This window comes from Scyliorhinus torazame, chromosome 6 (assembly GCF_047496885.1).
Source record: "Scyliorhinus torazame isolate Kashiwa2021f chromosome 6, sScyTor2.1, whole genome shotgun sequence".
Lineage (NCBI taxonomy): Eukaryota > Metazoa > Chordata > Chondrichthyes > Carcharhiniformes > Scyliorhinidae > Scyliorhinus > Scyliorhinus torazame.
The window spans coordinates 323,983,293-323,997,086 of NC_092712.1; the positions used below are offsets into that span (position 1 = coordinate 323,983,293).

Consider the following 13,794-nt stretch of genomic DNA (forward strand, 5'->3'; position numbering starts at 1 on the left):
AGACTGGATGACAAGACACATTTCTCTTCCAGTGATGTCAAGCTGATATCCCTTAAAGGCACATTGCAATGTCTCCCTTTCTTTCTCGGGATAATTTTCCCCAGTGTAACTACATGTTCATGTTGAGTTATTGTTAAATAAGTGGATGGAGCTGATGCATCTATGAGTCTCTAAAGTGTAAAGGTATTCCACTGGTACATCCAGGTCTTGTAATAAGTAACATTTTCATGGAGATTGCATTAATTGCTCACAGGATCTGTGGCATCGAATTTCTTGGATGTTGCTCCTGATTGCATTTTGAATCTTGTCTTGGATGCAATAGGACTGTACGGTGATTGAGAAGCTGGAACGGATCTGATTTGTTCTTGATTGTGCCTCACCATTGCACCTTTGTCTGGAATGATTTGGTGGGCCCTCGGTTATGAGCAAATCCTTGTTGTCTCGTCTGGTTGCCATGTACCTTCTGTGGAATCTGCATGTGAATGTGTCCCAACTGTAAACTTGACAATTATGTACCTGCATTTTTATCGTGCCGATTGCTCATCTTCTCTTAAGTTTCTCTCTAGTTTCTGAAAGAGTAGAATAGGTAAGAATTAGTAAATTGGTACCCACTGGCCTGACAATCATCAGCTCTGCTGGTGATGGAATAGTTTCACTTAAAGGTGTCACTCTCAGGTGTCACATTGAAATGTGTAAATCTTGATTGGTCTGTGTGTATTTGAGAATTAGGTATTTCGTTTTGTGAATAATTTGTTCAGCTAGGCTGTTAGACCTAGGGTAATGCGGGGAAGGAGTAGTGTGATCGATATGCCACTTCTCATATATATCCAGGAGTGGCTTACCAATAAATTGCAGACCATAATCGGATTTATCTCTCTAGGCACACCAAATAATCTGAGAATAACAATTAGAGTGTAACAGTTGCAGCAGACTTGCAATTATCAAATAAAGTGGTCAATGAAGTCAGTGCCAGGGGCATTAAAGAAGTCAATTGCGATTTTGGATGAAGAATGGGTAGGGACTGCATATGGACTAAATGATGCTTTGTGCTAACTTGTCGCATGCTATTGGCATGCCTGGCACCTCTTGACAACCAGTGTTGTTGTTCATACCCAGCCAGTAAATTGTTTCTCCTCTGGGTCCTATGGTCTGATCTGTGCCCATAAGTGAGTTATGAAGTTCTTGGAGAATATCAGGTTACAAAACCTGACTGGCTTTAAAAACGACTCTTCAAAGATGCCTCACTACCAGAAAAAAATCCAACATTCTTCAGCATTTACAAAAGTTTGTAAGTATTCATTGCTGATCTGACATCAAACGTTGTAATTTGGAACGAATATTCATTCACATGCAAGACTTATTTTTTAATGATCACATTTGAAAGCACAAAACTACTCGGAAGCCACCGCTGCTTGTCAAGGTTGTGAAAGCGAACCTCTTCATTCAGAAGCGATCAGAAGTAACTGGAAGCACTTGGGAATTCAAGGGAATAATGCCTTTAACTCTGGGGAAAAGGACACTGTGCCAAGGGTAGCAGTGGGTGGCACGGTAAAGAAATAGTCCAGAATGTAAATAACAAACTCAATGTGGCACCGCTGAGAAGTAACCATGCAGTGAAATTAAATTTAAAATGTATATAAGGAACAAAGAAAGCTGGGAACTCACCAAGGCTCTGCGGCAGCACCTTCTAAACATGACCTCCACCACCAAGAAGGAGTAGGCGCATGCAGATATTATCACCTGCAGGTTCCTCTCCAAGACACACACCATCCTCACAAGTCATTCCTTCACTGCCACGTGTACCTCCCCAACCATCTCCCCGCTTGTTATTGTTATATGAAATATAACAATAACAATAATAATAACATTCTTTATTGTCACAAGTAGGCTTACATTAGCACTGCAATGAAGTTACTGTGCAAATTCCCCAGTCGCCACATTCCGGAGCCTGTTCGGGGACACTGAGGGAGAATTCAGAATGTCCAAATTCCCTAACAGCATGTCTTTCGGGACTTGTGGGAGGAGCACACAGAGGAAACCCACGCAAACAAGGAGAGAATGTGCAGATTCGCACAGACAGTGACCCAAGCAGTGAAACGAACTTGGGACCCTGGCGCTGTGAAGAAACAGTGCTAACCACTGTGCTACCATGCCGCCCCCATATGCAGAAAACACAACTGGTTAACTATGATCTAATTCCTAATTCCCCACTTTAACTTGCCCCCACCCTTCATTATCCCTCACCCTTCATTCCCAGCCTTGACAGCCCCCCCTTCATACACCCTTCACACATTCCCTCCACTTTATGCACCCCCTTCACCACTCTCCCCCCTTTCACGATCATGCCCCCTCCTCAGGCCCCACACCTTGGCAGTGCACAATGTCCTTCAAACCAGGCTTTCAGTTTGAGATTTCTGTTTCAGTCTGTAATGGTTTGCACTGTAGATTCATTCAGGTCTCTGCAGTTTCAGAAATACAGCAGCTTTTCTGGACAAAACATGAGAGAGAGAGAACAGGTCCTTTGCCCTGAGTGTCCAGGATACTGAACTTCTCCTCACTCTCTGAAAATCAGCCCACTCAGGCAGGACCCAATCACCTCTTGTTACCGGGAGAACAAGGCCTTTTGGCCATTTCTTTTTTTTAAATAATCTTTATTGTCACAAGCAGGCTTGCACTAACACTGCAATAAAGTTACTGTGAAAATTCCCTAGTCGCCACATTCCAACACCTGTTCGGGTACACAGAGGGAGAATTCAGAATGTCCAAATTATCTAACAGCACGTCATTCGGGATTTGTGGGAGGAAACCGGAGCACCCGGAGGAAACCCACGCAGACACGGGGAGAACGTGCAGACTCCGCACAGACAGTGACCCAAGCCGGAAATCGAACCTGGGACCTTGGTGCTGTGAAGCAACAGTGCTAACCACTGTGCTATCATGCAATTCATTGGCCACCAGCCAACCAATCAAACTGGGCGCACACCATCTATTGGGTGCCATAAATTCTGAGTTCTCCTGTTCAAACACTCACGCCAAATGCGATGTTGCAACTTCTTAAATTCCTCATTCCCTCTGCAGTTTGACTTAAAGATACATGTTCCATTAAGCATTATGGAACAAAAATAATAATGATAAAAATAAAGGGGAAATAAGGGAATCAACAGGAAGGACCCTGATGCACCTCCCTCCCTAAACGGAATGAAAAGTCAGGGCCCTGACGTTTCATTAATGGGAATGCAAGACGTAAATCACAAACACATATCCATCCATAATCACAAGGTAAGATCCCTTCCCTGTCTCTACATTGATAACTCATCAGCTGTTAAATCCATGACAAAGCATCCGCCATCACATTATCCTTTCCAGGAAAGTGCACAATTTTAACATTGAACTGTTGCAATAATAAACTCCAATGGAATAATCTTGTGTTCCAGGTTTTAAACTTCTCTATAAATGCAAGCAGATTATGGTCTGTATGTACTAAGCTTTGTTTTTTGTCATGCTGAAGGGCTGGTAGCATCTACCCTACCCTTAGGTTACTGGCATCTGTGGGCATTTTAAATTGTCTGTGGTGGCCAGCACCATTTCACCCACTAACATGGCCTTCAATTTCCCAAATTTGTGCACCACAGCAATTGCACCATGCACTCTATTTCAGTCTCTAACTGAACCAGTCTATGTGGTTTTAGTCGAGATGGTTGTAGCTCTATTGGTTCAGAGTTTATTATGTCTTAAGCATGATTTGTTAATGGAATGCCCCCTGGTGTTTCCCTACAACTCTGTCTGTACTCTTTCCATATCTTTATTAGATCTCTCTGTTCTTCTGCTAATGGGTTTGCATCTTTGGTTTTAGAACTCCATCTAATATCAACAATCGATGCCTTGTTTTCACTCTCTTCAAAGTCAAAGGCAACGTGCTTCCCTTTGTCAGGTTTCTGACTGTCCCAAATAGGAGAGGGCCCCCAAATGAGTTTCTTCTGCATTTCTGTCTCTCTCCATCTCTTGTGTAATGCAGCCAGTCTTTTCTGATTGTCCAATGAATGTTTATCCAAATTCCCAGGATCTTCTGCAGCCAAACTACAGGCCGTATTGTCAATGCTGAGGGAATATTTGATTCATTTCAACACTCTTCAACCCCTCCATCTTTACATTCTCTCTTCTCCTCCACATGGTTACTTTCAGTGACAAGTAAATGTGAGGATTCACTCTTCGCAGTGTTGATTTGCTCTATATGCACCATTCTTTGTTTTACAGCATTTACCTCTTCATTGGGATCTTTGTAATCACAGCTTTTATCTCTTATTATACGATGGACCTGTACAATCTATGCTGTCCAGTTTTCAACTTTCCTCCTTTACTTTCAGAGTTACCAAAGTGAAGCCTGTGGCTAGGCGTGTCCATAGAAGATGTGTTGAATTGAATAGACATTTGTCCCTTACACTGGTGGTGGACTGAAACTACTTTTCACATCATTATCAGAATCAGAGGATAGTACGCTATTGGTGCCATGAACTGTCTGTTTTCCATTAACCAATGTGGTGGCAGAATCAGTGTAGGGTTCTTCACCCACCTTCCTCCTCATTCACAAAAGGAATTGGTGACTGATTATTTCATCTCCTCGGCTATTTGCCTCCTTTACTTTAAAGACGCACTGTGGACCTTGTAATGATATGTATATATGTAGATAACTAAAGGGTTAATTATTACATCTCAGTGTAACACAACCACTAGAGGGCACCACTGGATCCCACTATAAATAAGAACATCCAGAGAATTTGTTCTTTGTCTCTCTTCCAACTAGGAGTGACTAGACAGTAGAGTGTAAGATAGATAGATAGATAGTAAGATAGATAGATCACAGCATAATTTGGGCAGCACGGTAGCCTTGTGGATAGCACAATTGCTTCACAGCTCCAGGGTCCCAGGTTCGATTCCGGCTTGGGTCACTGTCTGTGCGGAGTCTGCACATCCTCCCCGTGTGTGCGTGGGTTTCCTCCGGGTGCTCCGGTTTCCTCCCACAGTCCAAAGATGTGCAGGTTAGGTGGATTGGCCATGATAAATTGCTCTTAGTGTCCAAAATTGCCCTTAGTGTTGGGTGGGGTTACTGGGTTATGGGGATAGGGTGGAGGGGTGGACCTTGGGTAGGGTGCTCTTTCCAAGAGCCGGTGCAGACTCGATGGGCCGAATGGCCTCCTTCTGCACTGTAAATTCTATGATCTATGAATTCAGCACATGTTGTTTGAATTAGTTAATACTTTAATATAAATTACTTGATTACTAGTTATAATTCTGTGGGGTGTGCAAACGCAATATTAATCAATTGTTACTCAATAAATTAGTTTGCTTTAAGTTGAAGACTCATGTTTTTGTTCAGAATCACACCATCAGACCATTCTGGATAAGAAGCAAAGAGTAACGAGATATATTACCAAAAGAGTAATATAACATGGGACCAGCCTTTTGGCTACAGAAACAGGCTAGTATAATCTAGTAGGATAAGAAAAAAGTAAAAACTTAGCAGCTATTCGACTGGCGAAGCATCATCTTCGATTGCAGAATCGCAGCTCGATGGACAAAACTCAATCTCCTTGACATCTGAGGATCACCGGTAACTTAAAAGTAAACTGCCATTTATTCAAACAGCAATTTCAGATTTATTTAGAAGCTTCTGACTTAACTAATGCAACAGATGCTCGTAAAATTGCTCTGCTATTAACTATGGTAGGTCTACATGCAATTGAGATCTACAATTCTTTTCAGTACATTGCGGGTCAAGACAAAAGAAAGTTTGATGTAACAATGTGGCAGATTAAATCATTATGCTGCACAGTGCAGATCGTCATTCGCATTTAAATCTGCTCAACCGATTTCAAGCAGATTAATGTTCGCAGTGTAATCCAAGGAAGAAGATGTAGAACATAATTTTTCAACAGATTCAGATAGTTACTCTCTGGAAAATACATTCTTTGTAGGGATCATTGAAAAATATGAAAACGCCACTGAAGTAACTTCACCGACCAAATTAATTAATTAAATTAATTCCAACACAATGGAACATAGTGTTAAAAGTTAACGACTGCCAAATTAATTTCAAGTTGGACACCAGGCGCTTCAGCTAATTGGCTTTCAAAGCTTGATCTCCCAAGGCTTAAGCAAACCCCTAAATTATTTCCAGCTGCCTGGCAGATTAAAAGACGACAATGGCAATTCAATCTCATCAATTGAATGATGCTATTTGATGGTTTCCAACAAGGATATTGAGACAACACTAAGATTTGAGATTGTCAAGTCAAATAAATCATCACTCTTAGGTACACAAGCCTAATACAGCGAATTTATACTGCAACTTCGGCTCAACCTGTACTGCATGATGATATCCAAGGTACCCTTGATCAATATCCAGATATCTTCAAAGGCATAGGCATGCTTCCATTCAAATACAAGATTTTACTAAGGACGGATGCAAAACCGATAATTCATCCACCGAGGAGAATTCCTGCTCCACTAAGAGAAAGATTAAAGCTAGAATTCGAAAGGATCCAACAGCAAGGAATAATTTCCAGAGTCACTAAATTGACTGACTGGGTCAGTTCGATGGTTTGTGCGAATAAACCTTCAGGTGATCTGTGGATATGTATAGACCCCAAGGACCTCAACGTGATCATCATGAGGGAACGCGATCCCATCCCAAAATGAGAGGAAATCCCCAGTGAGATGGTAAATGCATGCAGCTTCACCAAATTAGATGCATCGCAAAGTTTCTGGCAAATGCAGTTGGGAGACTCGAGCAGAAAGCTCTGCACAATACACCTTTTGGCAGATTTTGATAATTTGTTAAACCAGTATTGACAACACTGGCCTCAGATTTCCTATTAGAACATACAGTGCAGTAGGAGGCTATTCGGCCCATCGAGACTGCACCAACCCACTTTAAGCCCTCACTTCCACCCTACCCCCGTAACCCAATAATCCCTCCTGACCTTTTTGGACACTAAGGGCAATTTAACACGTCCAATCCACCTAACCTGCACGTCTTTGGACTGTGGGAGGAAACCGGAGCACCCGGAGGAAACCCACGCAGACACAGGGAGAACGTGCAGACTCCGCACAGACAGTGACCCAGCGGGGAATCGAATTTGGGACCCTGGCGCTGTGAAGCCACAGTGCTAATCACTGTGCTACTGTGCTGCCAACAGATTCAGATAGTTACACTGTGGAAAATACATTATTTGCAGGGATCATTGAAAAGTATGAAAACTCCACTGAAATGAAAAAATGAAAAATGAAAATCGCTTTTACTGTCACAAGTAGGCTTCAAATGAAGTTACATTGAAAAGCCCCTAGTCGCCACATTCCGGCGCCTGTTCGGGGAGGCTGGTACGGGAATTGAAACCGCGCTGCTGGCCTGCCTTGGTCTGCCTTAAATGCCAGCTATTTAGCCCTGTGCTAAACCAGCCCCAATTGAAGTAACATCATCTACCAAATTAATTAATTAAATTAATTCTGACACCGAATGGAACACAGTGTTAAAAGTTAACGACTGCCCAATTAATTTCAAGTTGGACACAGGCGCTTCAGCTAATTGGCTTTCAAAGCTTGAACAGGATGCCTTTTGGAATAATCTCTGCGTCTGAAATCTTCCACCGCATTATGGGTCAGGTGACTGAGGGAAGAGAGGGTGTTCGTGTCTATGTAGATGACATTATCATATGGTCATCAACAAAAGAAGAACATATCTCGAGACTGAGCAAAGTTTTTCAGTGCATACTCAAGTAGGGCCTTAAGCAGAATCAATCCAAGTGTAGCTTTGGCACTTCTACGCTTAAGTTCCTTGGAGACCAAATTTCTGAAAACGGTGTGCGACCTGACGTTGGCAAAATCGCAGCCATTCAAGAAATGAAAGTGCCAGAAAACAAAAAAGCAGTTCTAATTTTCCTAGGCGTTGTCAACTTCTTAAGCAAATCCATACCTAATTTATCAAACCAAACAACAGCTCTTAGAAACTTGATCAAGAAATCGACCGTTTCCAAATGGACAAGTGATCATCAAAAAGAATGACTTGATTTGAAATCACAACTAACAACTGCGCCAATATTGGCATTTTTCAATCCAAACAGGGAGACAAATATTTTGACTAAAATGCAAGTCAGGACGGAATAGGAGCAGTGTTGTTGCAGAAAGAAGACCGTTCATCTTGGGTTCCTGTTGCATTCAGAGCGATGACACCAACAGAATGTCGATATGCTCAAATAGAAAAAGAATATCTTGGTCTATTAATCGGCACCCTGAAGTTCCACGACTATGTCTATGGACTCCCTACTTTCACTGGAGAAATGGATCACAGACCGTTGGTTCACATAATACAGAAGGAACTCAATGACATGACTCCTCGAGTCCAGAGAATTTTGATGAAGTTCAGAAGATATGACTTCGACCTCATCTGTACGCCAGGAAAAAATCTGAGCATAGCAGATGCGTTATCACGCTCCTTCACTTCACAAAGTGAACCATTTGAGTTCATACAACATGTTGAATCTCAAGTACAGCTGTGTGTAGACAAACTTCCAGCCTCTGATGAAAAAATGAACCTTATCCGAGAGGAGACAAAGAAGGGTGCATTGCTACAGTACGTCATACACTATATCAATAATGTCCACCTGAAAGGGCAGTGTCCTCAATTTAGAAACGTTCAAGCAGATTTGTCGATCGTGGATGGTCTACTTCTTCGACTCGACTGGATAGTCATATCGCTGCACCTCAGGCCCATGATACTCAGTCAGATTCATCAGGGTCACCTTGGAATTGAGAAGTGCAAGCGAAGGGCGAGACAAGCTGTCTACTGGCCAGGTATAAATCGGGACATCACTGACATGGTCCTTGGATGTGAGACGTGTCAGAAGTTTCAGCCTGCGCAGTGCAAGGAGACTCTACAGCAACATTAGTTGGAAATCTCTCTCTGGGCCAAAGTAAGTCTAGACCTATTTCATTCAAATGGTTGTGACAACGTGCTCATTATCGACTATTACTCGAATTATCCGGAGGTATTGAAGCTACCTGATCTGACCTCCAAATCTGTAATAAAAGCAAGCACAGAAACCTTTTCCCGACATGGAATACCAACCACTGTCATGTCAGACAATGGACCTTGTTTCGACAACAACACCTGGGCTGACTTTTCAAGACTCTACAATTTCAAACACATGATATCAAGTCCACATTACCCACAGTCGAACAGAAAGGTAGAAAAAAGAGTACATATCATAAAGCAACTCACAAATAAAGCTTTGTATTCTACGTCAGACACCCACCTTGCGCTGCTATCCTACAGAACAACTCCTTTATCAACAGGACTGTCACCGACACAAATGCTCATGAATCGTGATCTGAGAACAACATTACCATCGATACAACTTCCAAATCCAGACCATCTGCCAGTGATGTAGAAAATGAAAGAGCAACGTAATCATCAAAGAATGTACTATAACATACATGCTACCAATCTGGACTCACTACTCCAAGATGACATTCCAAAGAGGCAGCATGGTAGCACAGTGGTTAGCACTGTGGCTCCACAGCGCCAGGGTCCCAGGTTTGATTCCCCACTGGGTCACTGTCTGTGCGGAGTCTGCACATTCTCCCCGTGTCTGCGTGGGTTTCCTCCGGGTTCTCCGGTTTCCTCCCACAGTCCAAAGACGTGCAGGTTAGGTGGATTGGCCATGTTAAACTGCCCTTAGTGTCCAAAAAGGTTAGGAGGGGTTATTGGGTTGCGGGGATAGGGTGAAAGTGAGGGCTTACATGGGTTGGTGCAGACTAGATGGGCCGAATGGTCTCCTTCTGCACTGTATGTTCTATGTTCAAATCGGATTCAGAACTCTTGTCTGAATCATCATCACTGTTATTGCATGGGGCAGCATGGTGGCGCAGTTGGTTAGCATTGCTGCCTCACGGCGTTGAGGACCCCGGTTCGATCCCGGCTCTGGGTCACTGTCCGTGTGGAGTTTGCACATTCTCCCCGTGTTTGCGTGGGTTTCGCCCTCACAGCCCAAAGATGTGCAGGCTAGGTGGATTGGCCAAGTTAAACTGCCCCTTAATTGGAAAAAATGAATTGGGTACTCTAAAATTATTTTAAAATCGCTGTTTTTTGCAATTAGATTTGGACTCCTCTTTCCTTTGGTCACCTTCGGTCTTCGAGTTCTCAGAATCCGCTTCTCTTTGATAAACTTGTGTGAGGAATCATTCTTGTCGAGATCATTTCACCAGTGTTAGCAGAATCAGATTCACTACCATTGTGATTGGATCTGTGATTAATGCCTTTCAACATTTCCTTCTCTGAGTCATTTAATGCCCAATGAGATTTCCTAATCCCTGTCAATTAATTCATTAACGATCTCTACAGGATGGCTGAAGGCTGCGAATCTGAATTTGTCAGGGATAGAATAATTGTAGAAATGGCAGATGATGCACTCTCAGACATAGAACATACAGTGCAGAAGGAGGCCATTCGGCCCATCAAGTCTGCACCGATCCACTTAAGCCCTCACTTCCACACTATCCCTGTAACCCAATAACCCCTTCTCACCTTTTTTGGTCACTTCGGGCAATTTATCATGGCCAATCCACCTAACCTGCACGTCTTTGGACTGTGGGAGAAAACCGGAGCACCCGGAGGAAACCCACGCAGACACGGGGAGAACGTGCAGACTCCGCACAGACAGTGACCCAGCAGGGAATCGAACCTGGGACCCTGGCGCTGTGAAGCCACAGTGCTAATCACTTGTGCTACTGTGCTGCCCTACATGTTACAAGTGAAGGAAGATCTAACCCTGAAGAATGCTGTCCAGGTTGTCAGGCAGTCTGAACTCCAGGTGGAGCACAGATCAATTTTAAGAGGAGAAAATAAATCCTTGTACAATGGAAACTTCACGGGCCAGCTCGTTAAACAGCACAGAAACAGGGGGACTCCAGGCCAAGAGAAGTAATACCGTAACTGACCAGTAGAGTGAGCAAGGCAGCACTGTGGAGCAAAATGCCCCAATAGGTAAGATCAATTTCCTGCAATTTCAGCCCAATGCTTTAAATGTAACAGAATTAGACACTTCAGCAAAGTATGTGAGGCCCAAACATCGAAACACACAGAAGAATCAAAGACGATTCGTGAGGTGCTTAGCAAGGGGACTCACCACCATGCTTCTTGGGTGAGGTCAATGATCCTGGATTCTCCTATTGGAATATGGACATTTCAGATAAGGATCATTTTACAAACATTAAATTGGACATCAGAGCTAGTGTTATGGTCCTGTCAAACACAGAACCATGGCTGAGATACCTTTGGCTTCAGATAATGAACATACCATTTTATGGGCCCAGAAGTATCTGCTTTCTGGTTGTAGGAATGCTTCTGAAACAATTGTGATATGGCAGCAAACAGATCTTTGAGCTGATGGACCTCATCCGTAACCGCCTTTATGTCTGTATCATCCTAAATCGCCTCAAAATGGCAGGAGATTCAAGACACTCGGTTTTGGCTCTGCCAGGGTCACTCAGCTCCTGTCCTCATTACAGCCTCGGTTCAAACATGAACAAAAGAGCTGAACTCCAGAGGTGGGAGTGACTGTCCTTGACATTAAGGCAACATTTAATCGAGTATGGCATCAAGGAGCCCCAGGAAAACTGGGATCAATGGGAATCAGGGAAAAACCTTTGACATTCAACGGCATTACCATCACTAGATCCCCCACTATCAACATCCAAGGGGTTATCATTGATCAGAAACTGAACTGGTCTGGCCACATCAATACTCTGCTTACAGAAACAGGTGAGAGCCTAGGAATCCTGTGGCAAGTAACTCACCTCCTGACTCTCCAAGGCCTGTCCACCATCTGCAATGCACAGGTCAGCAGAGTCAGGCGTGTACTGGAGTACTCTCTGCTTGCCTAGATGACGACAGTTCCAACAACATTCAAGAAGTTTGACAGCATTCAGAACTACAGTATGCACTTCAGGAGGGCACCAAGGCTCCCGAGACAGCACCTTCCAAACCCACGACCACTACCATCTAGAAGGACAAGAGCAGCAGATACCTGGGAACCCCACCACCTGGAGGTTCCCCTCTGAGTCACTCACCATCCTGACCTGGAAATATATCACCGTTCCTTCACTGTCACTGGGTCAAAATCCTGGAACTCCCCCCCCCCCCCCCCCAACAGCACTGTGGGTGCACCTACACCACAGCGACTGCAGCGGTTCAAGAAGACAGCTCACCACCACCTTCTCAAGGGCTGTTATGCCTAGAAAATAGATGCTGCCCTAGCCAGCGATGCCTACATTCCATGAATGAATGAATAAAATGAAAGGCAAGCACTGTTTGACAGTACACAGAACTGCAAGTTCCCGAAAGCTCAAACAAGAAAGAATATCCTGACTGGGAATTCAGCTCTGAAATGTCTCCTCTCTTTGCTGAGCAGCTTTGTCCATTTCCATTGCAGCTGCTGGAACGTCCTCATTGGTCAGACCAACCAACCACTCAGATGGTGACCATGATGCCTCCAGTGGAGGAATGGCAAGAAAGCACCCAACAAGCAGAAGACCCTCAGCCTCTGGCTGCAATGACTATTCATGAGGCCAACACTGCAACCAACAAACCATAACTCCCGGTCTGCATCACAGCACCACAGGCGATGCTGGAACCAAGGAGCAGGTGGCCATTACTGACAGCACGTCACACAGCCAAAGGTAAAGGTGAGCTCACTAAAAAAAACACATTCTCATAACAGGAATGGTCATCCACCACAGAGACCATCACACTGACCCAAACAATGAAAGAAGAGGAAAAAGTAGCATGGAGACAAACACAACACTCGTCTAGCCCATAAGAAATGGGATGGAACACCAACCACCATCATCACAACTGCCGAATCGATACAGAGAGTTTCAACACCAAGAAATGCAAAAAAGGATTGAAAGATACTCAGACACCAGAACAACCTCCAACTCAACAGAGGTTAGCTGCAATGACAGAACTTATCACTCCTCTTACAATCGTGAGAATGAGATAGGCAAGTTATATGGCCTCCAGACCACCAGAACTATGAATTCAGAAACCTGAATGGGGGAGATGTAATGATATAAATACAAAGGGTAAACTCGAATAACTTGAAATACATTCATTAGAGACTTGGGCTGGGGAGGGGGAGGGATTAGCATACGGGTCTTGCCCTTTCGACATGCGGTATCACTCACAGATCTGTCAACTTATTAGTTCTTCACCATCACTTGATCGTCTCTTGACCAGCTTGTCTCATGCCATCGAGGATGATCAAAGCTCATACCTGTACTTAATCTGCCACACTGTTTGACCAACCACCGCTGATCCACCGCTGATCCACCGCTGATCCACCGCTGATCCACCGCTGATCCACTGCTGATCCACCGCTGATCCACCGCTGATCCACCGCTGATCACCATGTTGTGTTATAATGAAATAATACCTTGGTTTATTTACTGTGCAAGATGCAAGAAAAAATCACTCATGCGGGATTTGTTAAAAATGTTGTGGGTTCATGTATTAAGAGCAGGCACATGAGAACAGCCCTACACAGGTATAAAACTTTAAATCATCAGAGCTGTGCGCGGGCACTCAGCTCAAAGCAGAAGTGAAACTAAGACTGGATCAAATTACACAATTTACCTTCTCGTGATGATAGGCTGATATCTCTTAAAGGCACATTACAGGAGAGAGGCCTTGACTCAACTTTAAATTGGCTCAAACGTTTTTGCTAAATTTAATTTCCTTTG

The 13,794-nt window shown here is 43.8% G+C and overlaps 1 protein-coding gene across 1 annotated transcript in view; it reads left to right on the forward strand.

Annotated features, from left to right (window-relative positions):
- The window catches only part of LOC140425880 (cadherin-18-like), a 1,051,878-nt gene that overhangs the window by 781,913 nt on the left and 256,171 nt on the right, over positions 1-13,794 (forward strand). The window lies entirely within an intron of this gene.